Genomic DNA, 27,506 nt, shown 5'->3' on the forward strand with positions numbered 1-27,506 from the left:
AATTCTTATGGTATCAATCCTATGTGTTACATTATCAAGTTTAGCATGGTGCATTTCTGCTGCCAGGCATTCCATGTTTGCAATATCCAACAGCCATTTCTGTATAGATAGTAAATGGGGGGGTTTCCATCTACATGCTATAAGTCTTTTGGCAGTGGTGAGGTCAGCTAAAAGGACACGCTTCTGTTTAACTGAAAGCTCTAAACTAGAGCTGTCATTAACCAGAAGGATGTTTGGTAAGAATGGAACGAGTTTGGTCAAAATACGTGATAGAATATTAAGTCCTCTTATCTAATTATAAACCTGTACGTTAACCTCGATGTCTGTTCCAGACAGACCTTTGGACTTTTACCACTTTACCTCTGTAAATATATAGTGCATGTCCTCTAGCATATTCTTGTAAATTAGACAGCAGAGGCTGGAACAAGTGGGTCCCCTTGATAGTAGTCTTAATAAAGACAAAAAGAAAAATATCTGAAGTTGAGTTTTTTTTTTTAATATATTTCTCAACAGTTACTGTAGTTATTATAGATTATGTGAACACAGGTGCATGCTGGTCGTCTCTTATTCAGCTGTTATTTCAGTATGACATGATGGGGAAAAGAAAAGTCATCATGCTGCAAAATTAAAATTATTTTTTAGGGGTTCATTTAGACTACAAGGAGAGTACAACCAGGTACCTGTCACTGATAAATTTTGCTTAAGATAACATGCAATTAAAAAAAAAACTCACTGACCAATCAATTAGTTGGGTGGCTGTAACGTCAGTGGGCCATGGTTTTCTTTGGTTGATTGCAGGCCAAGAAATAATACATAAATTTAACTCTGTTAGAATAAAAAAATGACTCCCAGAATATGCACATATGGCCTATACAGTTAAATTGTGCATTATTTAAAACAAACTCTAGTTTATAATTTTCTGCTTGCAATGGCTTAACAGTCATAGCTTCATGGTTTTGAGGATTTGCCTTTTTTTAATCAATCAAATAAAAACACATCTAGGGATGCACTGATGTATCAGTATATCATCAGTATCAGCTGATATTGGCCTTGTTTATAAACATCGTCCATCGGCTAAATTATGTGGCATGAACAGATATCTGTTACAAATGTTTATTTTTTGTGCCCAGTCAATGTATATCTAGCTGCTGAATAAAACAGAACAGAAAAGGTGACCTGTTTAACAAACCCTGATCTGATTTCATTGTTAAATGTGAGAGAAAACATTGGCATACTACAACTTTCACTAAAAGAGATTGTTGGTTTCATGAATCCTTCAGTCCAACCATGACGCTTAGAGATGATAAAAAAGCATAGAAACTCAATTATGTAAACAGGGCTGCTACATCAAAACATTTTTGTTGACTGGGTTGTGTATGCTCTTAAAGCTCTTGCTTTTATGTCTTCAGTGTGTAATATATTTCAAGTTGCTACACCTAGGCAGCAAGTAGCAAGAAAGAAAGTGTTTTCTGGATCAATGGTCAAGATGAACTGGAATGGCCTACTTCAAAAACACTTCTTATGTTGGGATGGGGAAAATTACATTTGTTGCTATGGAGCCCTGCTGTTTTCCAGGGATAATGGCATAAAGGGTTCCCCAGCAGGTTATCAGAGTGGGTGAGAACAGACTCGAAAATAAAAACATTAATGTTGTTAATGTCATGATTACAAAAGACATAAAAGCGTGACTGGATTTTCATTTTGTTGAGGGAGGATTAGTGAAGCTAATATATTGTTTTCATGCATACCTACATGAGCTGTCAGTTTTGAATGAATGAACTTAAAAACCCAATTTAACAGCCCTGCAACCGCCACCAGATGGATTATATCCAAGTGAAATTATAGACCACTGCTGTATTCTCACTATTTGTTTTCATACACCCATGGACAACTCCCACTGTGTTGTGGTGGTCCTTTTTCTTTGATAATTTTTTATCTAGACAGAGACCAAAATACAAAAACAAAAATGATTCCAATTAAGTGTTTATGGTCTTTTCATTTTGAGAGTTTTCCCCCCTCTTGTGTTATGGTTTAAGGAAGAGTGAAGTTGAAGATCTTTGGAAACTCAAATTAAAATGATCCTTACACTACCACGGCTTCCATAGACAGCTTGGCATTATAGCTCCTTTTATTAGAAACTATTATTTAAATGTATTTCTTTTGTAAAGAGCTCAAGGGGAGGATTTATCACCTGCTTTTTATGTTATGCATCAAATCGTAAGTCAGGAAACCATTACACTGAGATTTACAGAACAGTTCACTCACATGTATTTGTATCCTACCTCTTTTTCACCACTGGTCCTGCTTAATAAATGTTTGGCTTCAGTTTTTGAGAAATCCTTACAGCAAGTGTTATTAGTTTCACTATACCTATTCCACACTGATGAGCAATTTGAAAGCTAGAAGTGTTTTTCTTGAGTGTCCTAGAAGTCATGCATTCCCTTTGTGACGTCTGAAAAAGTGTTGTGATCAAAAAAGGTGAAGATGAGCACCCACGGGGCATGGCGACATTGATTTATTATCACTGTGGTTTATTGAGAGTTGACAAAGGAAACACAAACCAGCCTGCCTCCCTCCTCCACACTGTCAGCTAGAGATAATCACAGTAGTCCAGGGAGACAATGTGCAGTCTCTGAGTTTTTTTTATTTTTTATTTTTTATCCAGGCTGTTTTCAAAAAGTAATTAGTCAGGACACAGGAGACTACATCTAGACAAATGACGAGTTGGAGATGATCTGTTAAAACATTAACATGTACCACTTTTTGGAAAGGTTTTGAAACTGCACCAGTGTAGTTGTTAGATAGTGGTTTTGAGTTTTTATGCAGTTGGTTTTTAAACAGGGATACGTGAAATTATCTTTAATGCTGTTAAAAAAAGAATGTATTGTCACTTGATGGTACTGTATCTCGGGGTATCTAAGGATAGCCATGCTTTGATTACCGTCATGTTATAAGGTGCTGACTAATGTGCCCATGTTTAGAACAAATGCCGTAAGAGTGGATGTCTGTTTCCTGCAGCAGCACTGCTGTGTTTGTGGGAAGGTGCTATAAAGCCATGACCGGGCTAATATGAATATACAGGCCCACATGTATTTCCCCACTCTTTCATTCCTATTCCTAGCTCAATCCACTGTCCTAACTCTACAATAAAAGCAAAAAGCCTGAAAATAAGTATTACAATTAAAAAGAAACAAAAATAAATGGATAAATTACATCTATTCTTCTTTCTGGGGGTAAATCTGTGATTCCGCTTCCAAGATAAGGGATATATGGCATATGGATTAATCATAGATGAATAGGAGGCTTCAGTACTTGAAAAGTGTTGGATGCTACACCATCTGTGTTCTTAAAAATGTATGCTATATCGTTTATTCCTCATATGAGGGAATTTTAGTCATAGTCTTGTTTGAGCATCAGTTTGAGACCAGTAACATCAAAATTGACACAAAATCAATTGACAGTCTTTCAATAAACAATCCAAGACCCAGGAACTAGACTCTTTTCAAGAGTTAGATGAAAATTTACCTTCTAGTCTGTTAAGCATTGAGCTGGTGTCAGGAGGCTTAGCATTAAAAGTGGAGGCAAGAGGTCTCATCTAGCCTGGATTGTAATCTTTACTTACATGTTAATGTAAGAAAAGCTTCTGGATCCTTTTAAGATTACAGTTACTGTTGGTCCAGCTATTTTATCTTTTTTAGGTATTGTCTTACACTGACACTCCTTCAGTTTCATTTTATGTGGAAGAACTTGAATCCTGATGTAAAAAAAAAAAAAGTTAAATTCAGACTCAAGCTGTGATGTAAAATCACATCAGTCTGAAAAATGATTATAGCTTTCCTGCTCTTTATGCTTTTGCCTAAGGCTGGCAGTAAGATTATGCAGAATTGACAGCGTTTACTCAAATCCCAGACAGACCAGTCACCCGTGGCAGAAACAAGGCAGGCGGTTCTTCGAAATTGCTGCTGCTGCCTGCTTGATTAACTTGTTTGTTGGTTTTGTTCAGGGTGTGATGTTTCACAGGCCCACAGAGCTCTTTACATTTTTATAATGTGCATAACTGCCTCCTCTATGCACAGTAATAATGACACTCTGATATCTCAGAACAAGTAAAGCTTTGATAGTAAGATAGTCAAAATAACAATCATTTGAAACACAAGCACTGAAATTTGTATGACCTCAGAGGTGTATATTTGTACTGAAGCATGACCTATACATAGTTAACCCACAGTTTATGTGTGCCTACTTGATTCTAACCTTCACTTTTTGCTTTGGAATCAAAAAGTTGATTGCGTTAAAATGATTTCAGGTGTTTAAAGTAATACTGCACCATACTTGCATTGAGTATTGCATTGTCAGCATGACTTCAACTGCCTGTCACAGCTTATACATGTATGTATAAGATATGACAAGAGCTTTTCTCCATGAAAAATGTTAGGTTTTTAGTCAAACGCTGGCTGAAAATTGGAAAATACTAAAGCATGATGTGTTTCTATAAGAAGAGAATTATTTTACATTGAAATTTAACTGTAGAACACTGATTAGAAATAGTTGGTATTTCCAACTATGGTAGTTGGAAGCAACATGTGTAAACTGGCGAGAGCCCTGTGGTCTTTTGCACCAGCTTTTGTGGCAAGGGACACTTAGGTTCCTTGAGGCAAGTCTCAGTGTGTCATAAGAGTTTTCACAACCAAACACTATGACTACAGCTACACAACAATTTAAGTCATTGTGACGCTTTTTAAAGAGATTATTTGGATATGCTGTGCCTTGAGATTTTAGCTTGAGCTTAGATATGCCTCAGGCAAAAAAGGTTGAAAACCACTGGGTTAGCCCAAATATCCCCACTGGGATGACACAAGGTTCACTTTAACTAATAGAATAATATCCAAATCATCCAAAATATCACAGAAATTACATTTTAAGTTCCTGTGACCAATCACGAAAAGCCTTTTGCGTAGTGCAGTGTTTTATACATTGTCTTTGAAGAGATGGCTAAACATAACTTCCATTTTACTGCCTTTAATTTACAGTGATGAACATGTAAAATCAAACATAGTGTTCTGTTTAGGTGAGTCCAGCACTGACGTTGAGTGGTGAACTCTTCATGTAAATCATAAGGTAATTTGACAGTACTCTGTTATTGGATGGATTAAATTATATCTGCTCATTGCAAACAAAAGCAGATGTACTAACCAAAGTCATCATACATTATTGAGAGGCATAATCTATCATGAAGAAGGCACTGCTGACATCAAACAGCCATTAAAAAAAAACCCTCTGCCCTTCCTAATTTCTCTTGAGTTATCCCAACTTTTAAAAAAATAGACTATGACAACTATTTTACTGAGGACTCTACACCTGCCTTGAGCTTTTAGAAGATGTAAATTACAGTTACCTGTTCTGGAACTGTCTCAGCTAGTGCAGCCCAGTACGGGGGTTTGTAGTTAATGTTCAAACTGGGTTATACCTGAACTAGGCTTTGCCGGTTTAACCCAGTACTGGAAGTTCTCTTAAAGACCTTCATTGTAATGCCATTAAGCCTGTAACAATTAATTATAAGTTCCCAAATGCCAGATAAACAGGGAATTAATAATATCAATGACTCAACAGACACTGTGACACAAAGACATTTTATTTTCCCTGCAGTTGCATCCCACTCACAAGAGAGAAGCAAAATGTATCCAAATGGAACAAGCAGGCAGTACACAAGTAGCATCAGCCAACACTGTCTCCTCTCAGCCTGGTCACAGTGGAGCCTGCATGTTTTCTCTGTCCCATATCATGCCAAAGACACATATGTTGGGTTTTGGAATAGTTCTGTTACCAAACCCAGGGATTGGGTTCACATCGGAGCAGGTTCCATAGTTGAGGAACAAGCAAGTCTGTACAGGCAGTTTTTGATAATAAATAAAAATAACTGTTATGGACACATGGTGATCTTATTTGAAAAACATCTAAGGGCTGTTTTCCCTGTTATCTTTGGTGGTGAAGAATGCTGCATTCAAACAGCAAATAGGATTTGTATTCCATCTGGCATCAACAGTGCGGTTGCATGGTGAGCGCTACATGAGATGAGCAAAGCACTTCTTGTCCATGTGCAAACAATGCCCACTGATTGAGTCAAGGTACAACAGAAGAGAGAAACAAATGCATTTGCTCTTTGTAAGCCAAGATAAATTACCAAACAATACTTTGTGGTACAAAACAGATTCTGGGTGGAAGCTGAAGTGCATTATTGAGCCACACACTGCGCCTCACCAAAAACAAAAAAGATTTGAAAGTTTGAAAAAAAATGTCAAAACTTTGTTAAATCCATAATACAGGCACACATAGTTCTATACTTTATCTATAGTCTTCTCCTATGTTTACAGCAACTTGATTCCAAATAGTGTATTTAGAGACCAGTTGCTGATTTTGCTTTACTTTGAAGTCTTTGAAGTACATTTCATATTGTTTATATGGGCTTGAGTACCCCCCCCCCCATTCATATCCCTGTGTACATGATCAGTACTAGTATTCAGGTTTCTTACTTTTGTTTGATCATCACCAGGATAGTCAAGTCCATAAAAAAACACACACAATATTTACGTTTATACAAGGAAGATGTTTGAGTCCTTTACACTTCAGGCAAAGCAAGAGAAACTGTGTGCTTATTGATGGTTTTAAACAGTGTACAGTACAGTTTAGAATGACAATCATGTACAGAGACAGACTGTAAAGGCTCAAAAAACAACAGCTGCATAAACAACATCAGCTTCTTATTTGAAAATATTTAAAAATATTTAACATTTTACCTGTGAATTGCTTGTTGGCAACAGTTTACTGACCTGCCCACCGTTTTGTGTCTCCCTCGTTGCTAACACAAACAATAAATCTGTAATATCTGTAATTGCTTTAGTTTAGCCAGTAATATGAGAAGCAAGGACAGCAGATCCATTCCAGGAGCAAACAGGAGGTGGTAGGCATAATGACTCTGATTCATCACATCAGTGCAGATCTGTTGGTGTGTTGAGTCAAGGGGTATCTCTGTGCCGATTAATCAGACTGGCACAAAATGAGATTCATCTCTCTGTTAAGGCAGGAGGCTTGGCCATAATACAGGGAAACATTCCAAACTGTCAACTCCCTGTCACTGTTAATAATAAGCCTGACGCTGTTAAAGCATTTTAATTATCATATCATTACCAAATTAACCAGGCTAAATCAGTTTTATTATTAGAAACATAATAGGATGTGGGAAAGACCAGATAAATTGTCTCCAGTTCCTGTCTCTTTGACTGGTAAATGGTTGATCTTTCAAGGTTAAATATGTATAATAATCAATTATTTTAAGGTTTTTATATTGTCAACATGTAGGCTTAATAACCTAAAACTTTTTTGTTAATTTAATTAATTTATTATTACTTCAAAAATTACTTTCTTAAAAGTAATTTTTGAAGTAATTGTGACCAAGTTACTGCAACCGATCAGGCCAGACGACACAAATGCAAATGCAAAAAAAATACGTTTTCCTTGATTTCTGGCACTGCTCTGCCCTGGGAAAGAGACACTAACTTTGTTCATCGTGTTGCCATCATGCATTGAATTAAGATAGTAAAAGCTTTCCACCTGCATTTTTATGATTTATCCTCTTGAATTGTTATTAAAAGCCATGTTAAATTGGATTCACTGGTGTTGATGTTTCATCACTGTGTAACACTGTACACACTGTAAAGCCAGAATCTGTGTTGTATTCACAATTTCACTTCACAGTATCTATGATATTTGCCGCACAGCAATCAAATTTACACCCTTGCCCCAAGAGATCATTATAATTTGATGAAGATTTTCATCTGCTTTTTCATTTATTCCTAACAGAATCAAAACTGCATTAGGCAAGATTTAAATGTTAACGTACGCCCACCTTGACAGCTTAAATCACAAACTGGTGCTGTAAAGAGGAGGCTGGGCCATGTCCCCTGGTTGAGATACTGATGATTAAATCTCATTAAAATGTGCTCAGACATACAGAGATGACTGTGGATTATCCTGTCCACACAAAAACACTGCTTTGAAGTTGAAAAGCAAAACGCTAAATCAAATTTTATTAGTTTGGCCAATGTGTACATAGAATTTATTCAGTTAGTTTCCACCCACACCACAGGGGAAAACAATTCCCTATTTGTTGATTTTAAGAGATTTTAACAGATTTTGAATCTTTTTGGAGGTTAACGAGTGTCGCTATGGGTTTCTCAGCTCCAGGAGAGAATCAGTAGATGTCTCCTGTCACCCCTCTATGATATCTACATGCAACCTTCAACATATGTTATTCCACCAGGTGCAAGAACGGCCATTTCCTCCCCCGCTGAGATGATACATGTTATTATGACCGTGACTCACTGTGAATCACAGACTTCAGATCTTACAGGCTTGAATATTTGATCTCACACAAAGAGCTTTGGAGATGATGCTCTCAGGTATTTTTTTTTTTTTTAATAGATGATTAATCCAAGAGGAACTGCACCTACTGGCTTTAAAACTAATATTTTAATTATATCAAGGCAGCTCAGATGAATAATGGGGAAACCTTATTACTATAGTTTTAAATCATTTATGTTTCACAGGCTCTCTTCGTCTGAGGCCGTCTGAAGGGAGAATTTCGCCTTTCCTTTCTCTTATTCACACTTCCAGATTTTTAGGTGCCACATCATACACACAGACACACATTGACATCCACAGTAACAGCACACAACATCACTTTAGATTTTAATCCCCATGGCAGAAAAACACTCTTCAGACCTAAGGTGGATCTGGGAGGGGACTCTAAGCTACGATGATAACTGGAGTGGGCTAAATCATTTTTTACCCAGATGGCGGCACAGGTCTGTGCTTTTATGGCTGCAAACCATAGGGAGACATATTATAATTTAAAAAATGCATTGTTAAATGGCAAAACACTACCAAGCTTAAGGATAAAAGGGGAGAGGCTGACACTCTCGTGTAGATACACATAGACACTGTATTGTCTTTGTTGGCTCCCTGCTGAGACACATCAGCACATCTGCCATATTGATAGTGGTAGGTTTGCATTGTAAACAAATGCAAGTTAAAGTGTAAAGTGTTATTTATTTATTTATTTATTTTTTAAATCAAAAGCTAAATTTGTGATTCTGCTTTGCATCAGCAACACACAGTGACAGCATGATGGGCTTTACCTTACCTGAGCTTCTGACTGGCAACAAGCACGCACACATACTGGTTTGTTCATCCAGTCTACATGCATTTATCTAGTGATAAATAAAATCTAAATCCCACGTCATTCTCCCTCCTCTCCTCTTACCTTAAGGAAAATTAAGACCTCAAATTATAACTGATCAGTCATACAGTGAAAGAACAGAGCTATGAGGCATGTAAAGAACATGGATAGTGTTTTTGTACTTGAAAAAAAAACCCTGCAGAGTCAGATGAACACAGCTGGTTTTACAGAAGAAGATAAATAATCAGATAAGATGGATTAGATGGTCTGTAGGTAACTGTCATTAAACTAATCAGATTATTTCATTAACTTATATTTGGCCAAAAACTGCCATTTTCATGTTTTTTCATTCAGTGAAATTGTTATATATATTAATGATTAACACTGGTCTATTATAATAAGCAACCACAAAGAGTACAGTAATAGACCTGCACATCTTGACACAACTTTGGTTATGAACCGGCACTATGTAAACAAAGATTTATTGATTGATCTGATCTAATGACAGTTCCTTTTTAGACAGTTTAATAATATTCATGTTTCATAGTTGTCCTGTATCTGGTCGTCACATTAAAATAAACAGAAGGAAACAACACTTTAACAAGTGTCAAGATCAAGGTAGCTTTTACTCAAGGCTAGCCTGGGGACTTTGATCTTGTTCTAAATAAGCCTTAAATCTTTTCTATAAGATTTAACAGAGCCATCTTTGTACAGACACAGGGTTGCTGTGGATCTGGGAAAGTTCTTAAAAAGTTATAAATTGAACTTTTTAAATTTAAGGCCATGAAAGGTCTTAAAAAGTCTTATATTTACCTGTAAGAGGTCTTAAATATTTGAAGGCATATTGCCTAAGACATGCCTTTGTCCAATCTTTGTTGATATCTTTTTAAAATGTTAAAATTTTGCACTTGTTTTTCCACATTACAGTCAACGGCGTTTAAAGCAGTACTGTCTGTACATAGACTGAGTATTTTAGCTTTGCCCCTCAGGGTGAGCAGGCTCAGAGAGAAGCCTACAGTTTAGATAGCAGTGAAATATTTTATAAAAGAAGAAGAAATGTCTTGAATAGTGATGCACGATATTGGATTTTCCGATATCTGATATGCCGATATTCAGATTCATTTTAGCTAATATCGATATTTGAATACGTTTTACATAACTAAAAATTCAGTCCTTTGAACAAATTTGAAGGTTTGAGGGTAAACAAAACAAACAAACTTTTTTTTATTAAAACACACTTTAAAGTTTAAAGAATGAGGATGAATAAAGAAAAAGATATGAACTGACGTAGGTCTTTTCATCCAGCCTAGAACTCCACTAATTTTTTTAGTATATGGCCAAATTTTACAGTTGATATTCTGATACTGCTGATATTCACGGCCAAAATATCAGATGTAAATATCGGCAGAAATTTTGATATCTGCTGATACCGATATTTGTTTGTTTTTATAGCTAATATCTGCCGATACCAATATCAGGCCGGTAATATCGTGCATCCCTTGTTTTGAACAAAACAGAAAAGACTCGTTGTAATTAAGGGTTACCCCAGAAAACAGTAGCAGCAACAAGACGACTACAGAAAGTGCAGAAAGGATTAAAAGTTCTCTGTCCATAGGTTCATACTTCCTCCCCCCATGTCTGCACCTCTTTCCCTCTTTCTGTTGACCAGTGCACCTTAACATCCTATGGACTGATATTTAACGCCATGTCGTGTTACATTTAGAGAAAATAGCAGTCTCATGTGAACAAATCAGCATTTTAGCATGTTATCGCAAAGATCTGATGCACTGCAAAACATGTGACCATATGCGTTATGTATCAGTAAACACAACTGATCAATAACTCAACAGCAAAACAGACCAAATCGTCATGTTTTTCAGAATTTGGGTTGTATGATCCAGTGAGTCAATGCAGATATAGTCATGTCACTGCTTACTGATGCTCTCTATTTGAAACATTGCACATACAGATGTGGCAACAGTATGGTAATTTGCAGACCTGAAGTGTAAACAGCTGGTATGTTAAATCCATAGTGGAGAATGGTGCGGAGCAAAAAAGTAGCAGGTATTGTAAGTAGCTGTGGTTTTACTCCTTGTTAAAGATCAAGTATAGTGAAAGCTGCAGTAAGGTCAGGAATCAGGACTAAATGGTATGTTTCTCCAAAGGTGTTTATTTCTTTGCAGTCTGTCTTCAGCTCTTGAAAATGTCATCAATAAGTAGAATTTTCTGTTATATCAATTCAGATTTTGTTTTGTCCTGATTTAAGCTTAATTTTTGGTGGCAATGAGCAAGGCAAGGCAACTTTATTTATACACATCATTCATACCCAGAGAAATTAAAAGTCCTTTACATTAATAAAAAAAACAAAACAAAAAAACCCAGAACAATTATAACATTGAAAGACAGCAGAAATACATTCAGACTTTAAGAACAGACCAGTTAGAGAAAACTGATCAGGAAAGGGTTATGCAGAAATAGCTTTTGTGTACTATACAGCACAAATGGAACCAAAACAGAGTGTTTATTTCTGAAGGCACATGGGCAATGAAAACCCTTATCTGTGTGTAAAATAAATTGAGCCTGAGTGGTTTGGTGCTGTTTGCAGGTATATTTTCCCCCATCATGTTTAGATTTTGGGTAAATTTGCCACTTTCTATGCAAATGAGCCTCAGTGCAAAAAAAAAATGTCTAAATCACAAATCTTAGTACAAAGAGCACTCACTTTTCAGATTTAATGATCAGTCTCTTCAAAGAGTTGGTGATGACCAGAGCTTTCATAAACTGGAAAAATAGCTGTCTCTTCCCTCCTAGCTCATCATTTTTATGTGGATAGAACTGCACTTAGTAAACATGGGAGTGTGACTTACACAGCAGAGAGTGGAGATGCCGATAGCTCCTCTCCATAATCAGATGCATAAGAAGAGAAAATTGGAGGACTGTCATTAACACAGTATTCGTTGTGAATTACACCTTCAGTGGAGGAGATAGCTGGGGTGACTCATCGCAATTCAAGGAGATATTAGCTGCCCCAGATAATACTTTGTACTAAGGTTTTATGGCTTGGAAACACTGAGAATATAATGCATAATATTATTGGTATTAGAAGGTAAAAGCTTGAATCGTTAACTATCTATCAGCTCAGCTGATATAAAAGTGTCTGCCAATATGCACTATTGATATCGACAGTACATATTGGCAGTATGGTGCTTAACAAATCTGTTAGACCACCTGTCATATTTGTCTCAAAGACCATCCAGCATCAAGAAGTGCTTTAATGTGGACTCTTTCATTTTCAGTGAGCTCTCCACGTTTTACCATTTTGAACAGGAATGAGGAATTTCAAACTGAATTCTCACAAATTTGAGCCGGCTCACTGGGCTTCTCTGAGAAGTCAGAAATTACAGTTTTTCTCCATTGGTTTGGCTCATTTCTTGAAACCAAAATTACATTCTCAAAACTCTAAGATCATTTGGCAAACAGTCTTACTGTTCAGCACAACACCATAGCTCACTTGCAAAAGCTCATATCTCTCCCAAAACTGTTCACTTATGCTTCAAAACTAAATTCCTTTCCCGTATAAACAGTCAATGCCACCAAAAATGCAAAGATCCTTCTCAGTTGCTTTGGCTCATTTCTTAAAGCAGACCGGACGTTCTCAACACTTTTGGTGCTTTTGCCAAAATAACCAGGATGGTTCAGCATAACACCATGGTTGACACCTGCAAAAGCTCATATCGCTCCCAAAACAGTTCACTCATTTGCCAAAACTAAATTCTATTCTCATATAAAGAGTCAATGCCCCCAAAATGCATTGCCCTTTTGGCATTGTGTAAGCACTGCAATTCAAAATGTTTTGATGTTTTGTCACTATGGCAGATGACCATTGAAATATCCCTCATGTCCACCTCTCAGTCTTAGCCCAGTCCTTCATTGACACTGGTTACTGTGCTAGTTTTTTTGTCAAGCTAACAGAATACAATTGTGTATAAAACTGAGGAAAAAAAATAGGAATTCATGGTAAGAGTAGACTCCAAGATTTGACATCACACATTGCACTCGTACTGCCAAGGAAATTGTAACTTTTTATTCACACACATTACAGTTTTTCCAATTGCTAACACACTAAAATGACATGCATAGCACAGTTATTTAAACTGACACACAGAGAGCAAAACCTCTTCTAAAGTCTCTAAAACTCTAAACACATTTTCTGCTTTACACATATTTTGCAATTCAAAATGGCACTTTTTAAATGCACTGAACATGGTTGTCTGCATAAGACACAACAATCTGACATAAAGTCACATGTTTGTCATTTCGAAACACTGCCATTCAAAACGACACATGAGCTAACTGGCCGATATATGTGCCACTTAGCCAAACACCTCAATGGTTAATTGTTACCACTTCAATCAGGAAGTAAGCACCATAAAAAGACCACAGGTGAGAACCTTTTTTTATAACAACAATGGAAGATGTTGCATAGAGAGGAAGAGGAAGAGGGTGAGAATGAGAGGGGGAGGAAGAGTGAGGGGTAGGGGGAGAGCTGGTAGAGGAGTTCATGGCCAAAGAAGACAACAACTTTCAAACGAAATCAGAGCAACCTTAGTTGATCGTGTCATCAACCAACCAACAAATTATTTTTCTTGCCTCTTTTTTTCCTATATATTTTTTCTACACATTTTTACTGCAATTTATTTTTCAAGTTACTGTTTTTGTGAGCATATTTTTGTTCATTCCAATGTAAATATATCTGTTGTGCATATGTTGCACTGACTTGTTTGGTGAAAAATAGAAAAATAAATGTTTCAACAGCATCTGGTATCTGCAAATATTTCAGTGCATGTGAACAATCTGAAGAATTTTCTACAATTTGAACTATTTTAGCATTATGACAAAACATATGAAAGATGAGAGTGCTTTTCATTATGACAAACAGTGTGTAGTTGGTTAGACAAAAAATCTGGTAATTTGAATGAAGTGTGTGTCATTTGGTGCAAAAGTTTGATTTTGATAATGCTATATGTAGTTTTGGCTGCAGTGCTTCATTTTGCAGGATATGTGAGGTATTTTGCAGTTTGGGTGTGTGGTTTTGTGAAATGTGTTAAATATTTTTGATAAAACCAGCCTAGTTTGCAAAATTGTGTTTTAGCAATTGGAAAAAAAACTGTAAGATTTTCATGTATGGTATTAATGGTTTTACAGTATGTTCTTGACTCATTTTTTAAAGATTTATTTTTGGGCATTTTTGTGCCTTTATTAGATAGAGGAGGACAGTGGATAGAGTCGGACACAGGGTCAAGAGTGGGGGAGAGACATGTGGCAAGGGGCCTCAGGCCAGATTTGAACCCGGGCCGCCTGTGTACATGGGGAGCACCTTTAACCACTAGGTCACCTGCTCCCCATTCTTGACTAATTTTGACAGTTGAACAGATTATTGTGCATGTGATGACTTATACACTGAAATGATACTGACATGCTTTGGAGAGAGCAACCATTAGACTGAGAAGTGAACTATCAGTTTTGATCAACAAGATCTATTCACTTGGAAATTGTGCTAAATGCAGGCTATCTGTACTTAATCATTTGCAAAGATGTACTGAGACATTGAGACATGTACTAAGACATTTGCAATTTAATGAAATGAAGGAGAAATTCAATTCTGTTGCGAACAATTGCCAAGTGGTTTGGAGGTTTGTCCATGTCATTTTGAGAATGTAATTTTGGTTTCAAGAAATGAGCCAAACCAATGGAGAAAAACTGTAATCAAACATAACATTCAACCACTAAAACTCATTTTTCTGTTCAGGAATGCAAGTAACTAACTATAATTTGACATATTAATCAAGAAATATTGATGTGCTTTAATATTTTTTTCAGTTTTTTTTGTGAATCAGTAAATTTGAAAATTCATGGATAACAATAATAATTATGTTCTATCATTAAAAATATCATTTGGGTTAAAGAGCTTCTACATATTAGTGTATGAACCATTGCAGAAACATAAAAAATGATTTGGTAATTACCAATGCTGTTAATTTAGGGCAGCTGTGGCATAAACCTTACTTTGGTTAGGGTTAGGGTGGTCTAATAAATTTGTTCAGCACTGTATATTATTGCAATACGTGCTTCACCTTCTATGGGGTATGGAATTGTTAGCAGAACCAATAGACCCAAGTTGACTTAATTTTTTTCCTTTTCATCTTTATTTCTTAAATTTAAAGTGGGCTCTGAAGACTAGAGTTTTTGTCCAGAACTACAGCTAGTTGAGAAGAATGTTTTCTTTGAGTGCTGTCAATCTGTTAAAAAAATTATGTTACAGACTCGTAGTAAATAAAGCCCAATTAATCATGTCAACAATATGAGAGGATTACATTAAAGGGAGATTCACTGCATATCCTGTATCAGGATGGTTGTATATAGCATACACATTCCTATCTTTATTTTACTTTGTTTTAATCACAGACAGTAACACAAATGTATGTAAATACATGTAGCGATCGATACTGGTTTTGTTAGGAACTTGTTCAGTATTTTTCAAAATCCAAAATGTATCATTTTAGATCTTACTGGTGCTTCTGTGTTATCGGTACTTATAAATTATATAAATAACAAAAAGATGCTAAAAAAAAACTTCTGAAGGAAGTTTGACATTTTGACTGACTGGAATACTGATGACTGTACATGCCAGTGCACTCACACAGACAGATGTACAGAACTTTAAAAGCTATGTTGCACACATGGCCCATCAAGGAGTTTATCAAATATTATTACAAAATGATTCCTCTCATAGCCTTTAGGCTTGATCACCGACTTTGAGGCTGTAGATTACTAAATGCATGTCACTGACAGTGTGCCAAGGGGCTGGGTGCAAGCACAGCATGTTGGCATGCTTCAGACTTGGCGTTTGGCCAGTTATCAATATTGGCACTTTATTTTAGCGATAATTAGCTAAAATCAATTATTTTGGCTGATAGTTATCAAAATCAAGATTACACTCAAACTAGAATAAGGTAAATGCATGACAAGTGTTACAGAGCAGTCACACATGATGATTATATTTGGTTATTTATCATTCTTACCAGCCTATAAAGTAAATATTTCATGCATGGATTGACAGGTTTTTTTTTTGTTGTTTTTTTTTTGTTTTTTTTTTGCCAAAGTCACATATTTTTTAAGACTTGATTTTTAAATCACAATATTTCTTTATTTGGAAAAATATAGGATGATTTAAGTTTGGTTGCTCTAGTCATAAACAAAGTAATCTAAGATTTGAAATGAAAAAAATCTTGTTATTTTTAGTCTTGAAAGTTTTTCTGTATGGCCCACCCTCAGGTTGTGGCTTGTTAAGCTAAAAGTTTCTTGCACACAGCTCTGAAGATTCTCCTGACATTACATATTGACTCAATATAAATGCCAGTGGGCTCAGTGGTTTGTAATGAAAGAAATGCTTCTGCACTGTGATGTGGACAAATGAGTTTCCTGCAGCTGAATTCTATTTTTTCAGTAAGTTTAAGCTCAGGTTTAATTGATACATGATTGGATTATTTTGCTGATTAAAGTTGAATTCTTTATTTCAGACCACATTTTATGATTACAGTATGTGTGGAAACTTAGATGGTCAGCATTAAAATAATTTAAGTCTGCTTTTACAGCTCATTTTTGATTAGCAATTTGCTCATATTTTTTATTTTACTGTCATTTGATTTCACTGATGAATATTACACACCTCTCTGCAATTTTTCAAGTTTACCCTTTAATGACTAGAATATGAAACACAGCACTAATGTCCTAGTTTTATACCAATTAACTACAAGATTAATTTGAAAACCTTTCACTGTTAATGCTGCAGATGTCAAGTGGAGAAAAAAAGCACATGTCTCCAAATGTCGTGGTATTTTTATCTGAGAGAGAGAAATTGTGATGGGATAAATATCCCTCTCCCAAAAGGCTGAACCCCCCTAATGTTCTGACCTTTTTGGTGACAGTCAGCCACATAGTTTCACTCAGGATCTTCATTCAGAATGGGAAAAACAAAACCTGACCTTCTCATTGAAACATTATCAATAAAACAGCACCCTTGGGTCTGCCAAAAGGTTTGCTCATCCATGAGACTCTCTTTGTTTTGGATTAGCTCTTTCTCCCTGTGGTGTTTTGTGAATGGATGCTTTTACTGCAGTTTTATTTGAATAATTCACAGAACTTATTATACTGTTCACTGAAGAGGTTGTTGGAACTGAAAATATAATACATCAGATAAATGGGAAAACCTCACATATGACTGAGACAAAGAATTAAAAAATAAACAAGATACCAGCACAGCCCACTCAGCCTCAGTTATTTATTCAGCATTGTTTGTATTTTCTCATTGCTGGAAATTAACAGCTCCCTTGCCACAATAGCTGATCCTGCCGTCTGTTCCATGTCTTCATAACTTCTCCTGCATATTGATGAGAGAAGAAGGATGAACATGATTTTTATGTGGATGTTTGAAGAAATGCTCTGATAACAACCTTTCCAGATAACTTAAGGATTGACCACCTGTCGTTGCTGTGGATGAGCAATGTGTAGTGTAAATGAAACAGTGTAAAGGAATGTTAACAGAAGCAGATTGGACATGTGTAAATGAACTTTCCTCAGTTTTACTAACACATTCTGGTGCTACTTTCCTCACTGTCTGGTGTTAAACATTCCACCTCCCAGCAGTCAAGAACATATGCAGATTCTAAATAAAGCCTATCCCCCAAAGTGACATCAATTCTGATCAAACTGCTGCTAATCTTTAATTTGTTGTCTAAAAATTTAAATTAAGAAAACTTAATTTAAAAATGACTAGTAGGCCGTTATTTTAAACTGTCTTGAAAATCTCAATTTTGTTCTCACCTCATGTTTGTTTCAGGACCTGATACCAATAAACAATCAAAGAGCACCCTTGTTGATTTTTTTGTTTGTTTTTTACTACATCTTTCAACTAGTGAAGATCTTCTTTTTTTGTTTTTGTATGTTTTTTAAGTTTCACCTTCTATAGTCATCAACCTTTTCTTTTTTAGACCAACTAGGTAAATGTGAGAGGTTTTTAGATGGTAATTAACTCACATCAATAACTTAAAATGAAATCTGAAGTATATAGACCATGCTTGAGATAAAATCTGCCTTCTTGTGTGGCTGAATCTGTGCCTGTGTAAGGCTGAAAGTAGGATTGCACCAGTGCATCTGTTTAACATCTGTCCCTGCAGTTTTCAGCTTTTGCTAAATAATGTGACATGAATAGATACCTGTAGCCTGTGTTAATCTTTTGTGTCCCAACTTTAATGCTGCCATCCAGTACGCTCTGCTGTTGAATCAAAGAAGAGATTTTTTACTAAGCAGACAAAGTCACGTTTGGACAAAGTCTGATCTGTTTTCATGGTCAAACACAAAAAATGTTAGCACAGTGGGAGTGCTAAACCAAAAGAAGCAATGGAAAAACATATCTGCGTTGGCTATATTGTCATTTTATGTTATTCTTCATTTCAGCATTGTTATTTGTATCAGCTATAATATCCATAATCAATGCATCCCTTTCTGAAAGGTGATGTAAAATAGGAGTAATGTGAACTTTAACAATAAAGGTGTTTGTGAAATGGTCTTTTCAAGCTCTGCCCATCTTTTCTCATAAGGTAATGTGTTTTTGTAAAGCCACATGTTGCTCAGCAGCTAACGGCCATTTAAGTGCTTTAGTGATGCTGGTAGTGGTAAGTAAACCCTTGACAGTGTTTGATTGATGGATATTTTGACTATTGTGACAAACAGGAGAATATTAATGAGTCTGTGATTTAATATAAGATAGGTAAAAGAACAATAAAAGGAAAAGACACCACTCTCGCTTTCTTCAGGAGCAGAACATAACATTTCTTACACCCCTCACACTGTCTTTGTAGAACAGAACTGCTGAGAGGCTGACAGACTATTAGGACATGGAGTGTTAACATTGGTGTCATTTCTTATTGCATTAAGATTCAGAATTTGTCCTGGGTATAATAACTTTTTTAACACCTCCTTAACAAGTCATACAAAGATCACACTCTAACTCACAGGAACTGAAGTTTAACTTGGCATTTTGTAATATGGGATGGGACAAAATGATGCTATGTTTTAGTGGTGTTTTGTTCAAACCTTGCAAGTGAGGTTGTGTGATTGTTGCCCCAAAGTTGAAATCACAACAACTAACTCGACTGATGATGACTTTCATCATTACTCATGAAAACTCAGTGCAATATTTAATTGCACTCTTATGTATTATGCTGGACTACAATTCCCTTTAGAGAGGCCTCACTGCTCCTGTTTGGACAAAAAGAAATCAAAACATAAATGTAGGGGTTTTTTTATCTGTCTTTTTCTATACAAGTTATCCCATCCTTTGTGCATAGTGTTTTCTTGTGCCTCTGCTACTGTTGACTTTTGGTCTTTGGCTTAATCAGTAAACATTGTAATGGCACTGCTAAATCAACTGTGTTTGCTGTACAAATTATGTGCCATATGGCCTACACAGCCCGTTTTTTCCTCAACTTACTCAAAACGCTGTTTGAATCATACAGAGCACCATCATTTCATTTTACATAGAAAATAAAAAATGTTTACCCTTTTATATTCTACAAACCCATCACAAGTAACCTTCTTGGGTCTTACTGTAATTTCAACCATGTAAAGCACTAAGGCTTGTTACTAATTAATGTTGACATCAGCTAGAGGTTGCAAGATATGAATTGATAATTGGTAATCATAATTTTTTTTTCTACAATAATTAATCACAATTGTTTCTTAATTTTAAGTACATTTTTAAATTATACTTAAAGCTGCATTCTTTAATATTTCTTTTTGTTGGCTTTTTGCCTTTATTTTGAGAGGACAGGACAATGGATTGCATAAAAAATCAGGGTGAGAGAGGCAGAACATATGTTAAAAGGGCCACTGGTTAGACTCGAACCCTGGTCGCCCACCCAGAAGCTCAGCTTCACATATCGTGCATGACCCAACAGCTAGGGCCCCAGTCCTCCTTGGCACTTTTGGTCCTCATTGGGCCCTAACAATTGGCCAATCATGTTTTCCTCCTTGACTTTTGAGTTTGCACTTTTAACAATACAGACTCTGTTGTTGCTACCTCATTTGCACACAAGGTCACCAGGCACAGGTAGAGCCTTAGCAGGTGTCTTGTTTAAATAACATATTGTTATCATTGAGGAGCTTCTGGGAGCCAAGGAGATACAAAAGACCCTCACAGATCTGATGCTGTGTGATAGAAGATATCATGGTTGGATCTCTTTCTTGCTGAAGTCCAGTCCAGCCATTCATCATGAGAGTGACCCAGTATTCATTTAGACAGCTATTTTTAATTTAAGTCTCCGTCATAATCTTTAGATTAAATGCCTTTTAGTACAGTCACATTTTAGTCATTTCTACCCTTTTTAGTTTTAGACTAGTTTTAGTCGACAAAAACCTCAAAAACATTTTAGTCTAGTTTTAGCCCATAAAAGGCTTCACATTTAAAACTTTACATTGAGTCCAAGCATTTACTCTCTTTTGCCCGAATCTGGTACAGGGTCATGGTAATGTCTTCTATGCACCCTGCCAAAGCTGGGATCCCAGGTTTGCACCGTATTTTGACAGATTGGACATAGTCCATGGACATTGTGGAGAAGTTTCATGGATTTTAATGTCCAAAAACCTAAATCACATTTTAGTCTCATTTTAGTCTCAGTGACAAAAACTTAACTCACTTTTAGTCAGTTTTAGTTATCAGAAACATATTTTTAGCTTATTTTTAACTTATCCAAAAAAAGTCTATTATTGGTAAAGCTTTCTGTTTCCACATCAATATAATACGTCACAGGCAAGATATAGCCTACACTGTACAAGTACACTTGTGGTGTGTGCTTTTCAAAGTAAAAGCCTGTTTTGGGCATATCTGTGGAGAAAATCACCTCATTAGTATGGAATGCTTTATTCTGAATTGTCCTTGCCCACTTTGGCTGTATGATGAATCAAGTCCCATGTGGGAAGATTTTTTTAGGTGAATATTGTGAGGAAAGGCAGGGCTGTGACAACATAGTGAAGCAGTCAACATTCAGGACACAGACAGCTGGGAGAAAAGCCTTCATGGCGCAAGCCGGAGCTGACATGCAAAACAACTGCACACAGCAAAAGTGCCCCCAATCTGAAAATGGCGTTAACGATCAATTTGCAGCAACGAGTAAAATTAATGAGTTTTTTGCCACACATGCACCATATTACTGTTTGCTACTGCTATTTTATTATATTTAGCCTCATAATAAGTTTACACCTACAGAAGAATATGATGAGTCACTTGACCTGCAACTTAGCAGCAAATGTCCTGAATAAATAAATGAATGATTCGGATTTAAATGCACTTAGAGGTTGGTTTGCATAAAGTAATAGCATTTATTTTTGTTGTAGTGTGTTTTTGCCATTACTCATGTAACACATTATAAGTTGTTACTGCTATTTTACTATCTCTCACCTCTTTTTATAGCCTCATATTTAGTACACAGCTACAGCAAAATATGATGAGTCATTGAATTTGCAGCACCTTAAGCAGCAACTGTCCTTAATAATATATTAATATTCCTGATTTAAAAGTACTTAGCACAGTCTGTATCCCAACAAAAATAGTTAATCTAAAATAATGGTGTTTAGATCACAATTGTGAAGATGAAAAAAACCTTGAAGAATGTTTAGCCTGGTTGTAAAGTATTTGTGGTGACATATTCAGTTTCATAATTTATTAGTTACAGACAAAAACAAAGTGCAGCTAATGCTCCACTACAAGTCGTCACAGCAAAAACCTAACATGGAAAATAGACACCTACAGATTCAAATCTAGGGGGATCTGTAAGTCCTTTGATTAGCAGGAGAGCATCAAAATCCTGGTGAGAGTCTCTCTACAACATAGGATTCTGGCTGTCATCCCAGCTCTTGGCCTTTTCCAGAGGAAGTTGTCCAGAATGAGCCTCTTCATGTTCCTGGCTCCTCTTCCCCAGGAGCTGGCTGGGACATGATGCATCCATCTGGACGAGCTTATCATCACTCTGTGCATAGCTTTTCTCTCAGTAGCCTTGTTCATTTTCCCCTTTTTACTGTTTCAAATCATTTTAGTATTTGACAGACCGGAAAGGGTAGTTGGAGTTGAACAGCAGAACTACTATGTAGAAAATCTCCACTGTGAAAATAACAATCATAACTTGCAAATTATGAAACAATCACTTATTTATTAAACGATTTTTAAAAAAATGAAAGTACAGGTGTGATTTTTTTTTTTCTTTTTGTAAAAAACTATTTTATTGGACAAAAGCTATGAGGGAGATAATCCTACAAAGAGTGTCTTTGTGGAACCAGAATTTTGTTTGTTTGTTTGTTTGTTTTAAGGGGAGCCCTTTTCATAATTTTAGTCAGAGCCTCTCAAATTGTGCATGTCCCTCATTAATGAATGTTCAGGAGTTTAAATTATTTAAATGCAACTGTAAATTGAAACTTTTGCTCTGGCAGAAACCCCAAGCACTGCATCTTGACAGTGAAATAGTGTTGTCACCATACCCGAATATTATTTAAATTTAAATAATATTGAAATTTGTATAATATTATTTTACAAATTAAGTTGATAGCCGTTTCAATACCACAGTGATATGAGGTTCACACTCAACAGTACAAAGGCTGGGACTCATTGAAAACAAAGGGACCAGGTGCTGTATCTGTCCTCTGCCCTCTATACATCTGCAACAGACACCACAAAAGGGACTAAAGGGACTTAGTAAAATGTATTTGTGATGTGGTGATGAACATAAAAAATCCTGTTGCTTCATGCATATTTGTTTCAACATGTATTTCCAAGTTTATCATGGTGCAGCTGCTGTGGAGAATAACATAATATGATACCTGATTTCTCTGAATCACTGCTTTATGTTCACTCACTGCTGTGTGCATCTCCACCTCATGTGTGGCACATGCACATGTTAGGTGTAAACACAAGATACTTCGGAACTGAGCTGTGTAGATCAGCTTCAAGGATCAGCCCCATGGATTGGCCCATTGTAACGGATGCCAGGTTTCTTTGAGTCAGAATTGGACTGATAACCAATATCAGGATCGGACTGGTGCATCCTGAACTACTGGATGTAAAAACAATGGCTATTGTATCATTTAAAGCATTGATAAAGTACCAAAGTAGAAAAAATGTTGACAGCATTACGGTGAGAAGGCTGAATTTGATGTTCGGTTCCAAGAAACTGCTTCCTTATGATGCCCTGATTAAGGAGCTCATCCACTCTTCCAGTGTTTCCCTTTGGTTTGTCTGTTAGAGGTGGGCCTTTTTTACCTTTAGCCTCAAAAACATCACCCTCTCTCCTCATTAACTAAAGAGCCTTAGGCAACTGTCATTAACTCAATAGCCTTAGGGGGTCCATCTCCCAGTTCAAGCCTGCTGGTGGACTTTTTGAGGTATCTTTTTTGGGAGATGATTTAGATTCACTTGGAAATAATCAAAATTGATTTTTAGGGACAGAGGCAAAAAACCTTAGTCTCGAGCCCCAACATTAAAAAATTCACAAAAGGATGGATATCATTTTGATATGTATAGCACATGGAATCTTTGTCTATTTAACATACAGACTGCTATGGTCCCACTTGTAGACATAAAATGGTCCACTTTGGGACCAACGGGGTCCTAATATGATTTGATACAAGACTTTGGTTTGTTCATGGGCTGTAAGTAATTATATGAATTCTGCATGCAGAATATCAATCTGATGTTTGTCCCATTTTGTAAAGTCTTGGTCGGCAAGTGGACACCAGACCTTGTAACCATAAAGGGCAATGGGCTCTATAACTGATTCTGATATTTTGATCCAGATTTTGATTGGAATTTCTAATTTGATGCTCCTTTTAATGCTATAAAAAGCCATTTTTGCCTTGTCTCTTTATAAAAGTTATCTGTTGTGCTGATGTTGAGGCCAAGATAACTTTAGTTTTTTAGTGTGTTCAATTTCATCGTTTCTATCTATCTGTCTGTCTGTCTGTCTGTCTGTCTGTCTATCTATCTGTCTATCTTGGGCTAAATTACAAATTGCAAATAGGCTACACTGTATTTATTTGTGATAACATTTATGTAGACATTTAAAGATAATTTTATATGAGTAATGTTAAGTGAGTATGTTGGCGCAATGGTGGTTGCGGGCAGGGAAGTGGGGTTGAACTGTAAGGGGACCTTACCAGAGTCTTCTTAGGGCATTACTTTGGCAAAGGTCAACCCTGTCTGTGTAATACATCATTCATTTATATGTTTTCTTTTAGAGTTGACTAAAGGAGAGTCTTGGGGGAATTTTCCTGGTCAAGTTCTCATAGCTTTGATTTTATATGCAACATGAATGTAGACCTAGACAGAGCCCTCTGACCTAACCCACTTACTGCACTTTAAAAAGCTCATTTCTTGAACTGTTTGAAGAATCACTGGAACAAAATGTGTAGTTTTTGTGAATAAGGTGCATGTTGCATATTTGATCTAATCTTTAAATCCATTTAAATCCAAGTTCCTTTAACTGCTCTTGTACAAGGCACCTGAATCCTTTATTACGCTGAAATTACACACTTTTGAAGATTTTTTTCCACATTCTTGAGAGAGGCGCTTTCAATTCTGTTGGCTTAGGAAGAGAGAATAGTCTCAGTTAAATGAAACTGTATTTAAACCGTTTGGTTTTTCCATCTCTTTTTGTCCATAGTCCTTGATGGAGAGCGTGAGCGGCATTGTGATGCAGTTACATCTACAGATATTGGAGCTTTAAGGATAAATAGGTGCGCTCTTTGTTGACTCCAGAGGCTTTTCAGGTACTGAACGCAGGTGTGTCCCTGTGTGTTTTAAAATGAGTGTGTAAAATGATGTGTGTGTGTTGGACTGTGTGGTGTTTGTGGGAGGAAGATGGGTATGTGACTCAGCTGAATAAATAGTTGCACATATCCCAGCATTAGTCACTTAAAGAAAAGAAATGGGATTCAGCTTCTCGTCTCTCCACCCCATTGACTCATAATGGTAACAGTTTGATTGACTGGGCCCACGCTGTCTACAGTTTTTATGTTTTAAACTCTTTTCTCCCACTCAGCCAACTCCTTATTCAGTCACAGACAAGAGGGTAGACGGGGTTAGCAGATGATGTGGACTATTTTCTGGGTGAGAGGTTGGAAAGGGTCTGGGGCCTCCAGTGCTAGTAAACATTAACTAATTAAAATTTTCAAAGTCAGACCCCTGGGATGATTTGACATTTCCTCATCCTGAGTTAAAGGTGTGTGATATGTTTCATGATAGGGGTTGTTTGTGTTTGTTGCTGTGTGTGGGCACCATCTGCTGGTCACTTTGGCAGGATTTTATGCAACAGCAGTGGACTTTGTTTTTCAGCTCAATAAAGTCACCCTTCCTGGATTCACTTAGTACTCTTAAAATCACTACCTGAAAGAACCATGCTGCCTTATATTTACATGTTTTATTTCAGAGCAACATAAACACAAAGTGAAAACTACATTTGGGAGTATTTTTATGTTTTACCATTTAGGTACTGCACATATTTTGAAGTATTGGCTTTATTCATAACAGTGTTTGATCATTTTAAGTTTAATGAAAGCTTGAGTTTTGTTTTTTTTTACGTGGGTGGGCTGATGGTATGTTAAATAGAGAAAAATACCTGTAGAGACCCCACTTTATCATCATAAAACCTCAAACACAAAGGCAATGAAGTCTCTGTTTAATTGACAGTTGATATGTGTGCAATGCAGAGATAAGACAGCCATGAAGAAAAGTAGACCATAAGGGAGTATAAAGAAAGATGTTCTTGCATTCAAAAACTTCATGTAATGAATGAAGCAGTTATAAAACATGTTAAAATAGGCACAGGGTCCTCTTTTGGCAGTTCGATTTTCTTAATCCACGTCAGACGTCATAATATTCTAACATAAGGGTCGTATTTGCTCTTATCTGCTACCATCTTGCATCGTGATAAGCATCCAGACAAATACTCCTTTCACTTACATGAAGGTGGCACAAATCCAAACATTGCAAACTTTATGACCTGAACTTTATATAAGGTATGAGATTATGTGTTTACAGAATGCTGCTTATCTGAGGGAAATGTTTAGGCGTAAGCAGATTTAGGGCTTCAGTTTGTGTATTATGGCTCTTTTGCTGGGTTTTGTTTTGGGTGTTGAAGTTTAGGTCACTGGCTCTCTGTGGGTCAAAGATGAAACTCTGCTTGATCTCATTTTTTTCCATTACCCCTAAGCCCCTGGGAGAAAGCACTATTCACTTGAGGAACAGCTTAAAGCTGGAGTGACATTTCCTGGGTTCCTGTTATCTTTTATCTTAGGCAGGCTCTGTTTTTAGACAGAGAGGGGCCCCACTGACCAGCATGAAGAAAATCTTTCCAAGCTGCAGCCTTACGTCCATCACAGCTCTGGCATGTGTCTACACAGGCATAGATGTAATCATGGCTTAATGTTTCTGCACTGTTGGGCAGAGGAAGGAAACAAATGTATGTTGGTTTACTCTTGCATGAAGGGGGTGCTGGACACAGCTTCTTCAGCCGTGTTATGAGCTAACAACGCTATAATTCAGGCCTGGCCATATTTAGGCAGGGCTCAGTGCTATGTAAACACAGCTTTCTGCTGAGGGGAGGGCTCACTGCTGCACTTATGTCAGTGTCCATCAGTGTTGCAGATAGCTCTGTTGAGAAAGGTAATGAAGTTTTGCAAGCTGTAAAGTAAAAGAGACTATCAGAAGTGTGTATGAGCATGTAGTGCACATTGCAAGACAGACTACAGAGACTGTTTTGTGATTACCTTTGAAGAATACGGCTTCTTTGAGATGGACGACCTGGACATACCTGTTGGGATTTAGAGTGCTGCATTAGATATTATCATTGGCGCTCAGGCTTTGATAAGTCATTTTAACAACAGCATGAGTGAGGCGCTCTGGGAAAGCTCCAGGGAAGCTGGCTGCTTCCCACTCAGCAGCCCTCAGCCCATCCAGCTGAAACCACGGTCAACGACCAGCTCGCCTTGTGGATCTCCAAGGATGTCCCCCTGTGACTCTCCTCGGAACTCGCCCCGCCACTCTCCTGTGCTGTTCCGCAAGCTTCTCATGAACCGGAGCATAGCACTGCAGAGGCGTTTCACCTTGGCACACACACCCAGGTAAAGGAAATATCAAAAGGCCTTTACAGGTCACTGTTTACAGGAT

General features: G+C 36.8%; 1 protein-coding gene across 7 annotated transcripts in view; it reads left to right on the forward strand.

The window, feature by feature from the left end:
• Positions 1 to 27,506, forward strand: part of LOC121512582 (cAMP-specific 3',5'-cyclic phosphodiesterase 4D-like) — a 129,369-nt gene that overhangs the window by 38,420 nt on the left and 63,443 nt on the right. The window contains exon 1 of one of the 7 annotated variants that reach the window (XM_041791926.1): positions 25,092 to 25,108. The exons of the other annotated variants lie outside the window; for them this stretch is intronic. The gene's annotated coding sequence lies outside the window, so the exon portion shown is untranslated. Of the gene's footprint in view, positions 1 to 25,091; positions 25,109 to 27,506 lie in introns of those variants that run through there. 7 annotated transcript variants of the gene reach the window in all.

This window comes from Cheilinus undulatus, linkage group 7 (assembly GCF_018320785.1).
Source record: "Cheilinus undulatus linkage group 7, ASM1832078v1, whole genome shotgun sequence".
In the NCBI taxonomy this organism is placed as follows: Eukaryota; Metazoa; Chordata; class Actinopteri; order Labriformes; family Labridae; genus Cheilinus; species Cheilinus undulatus.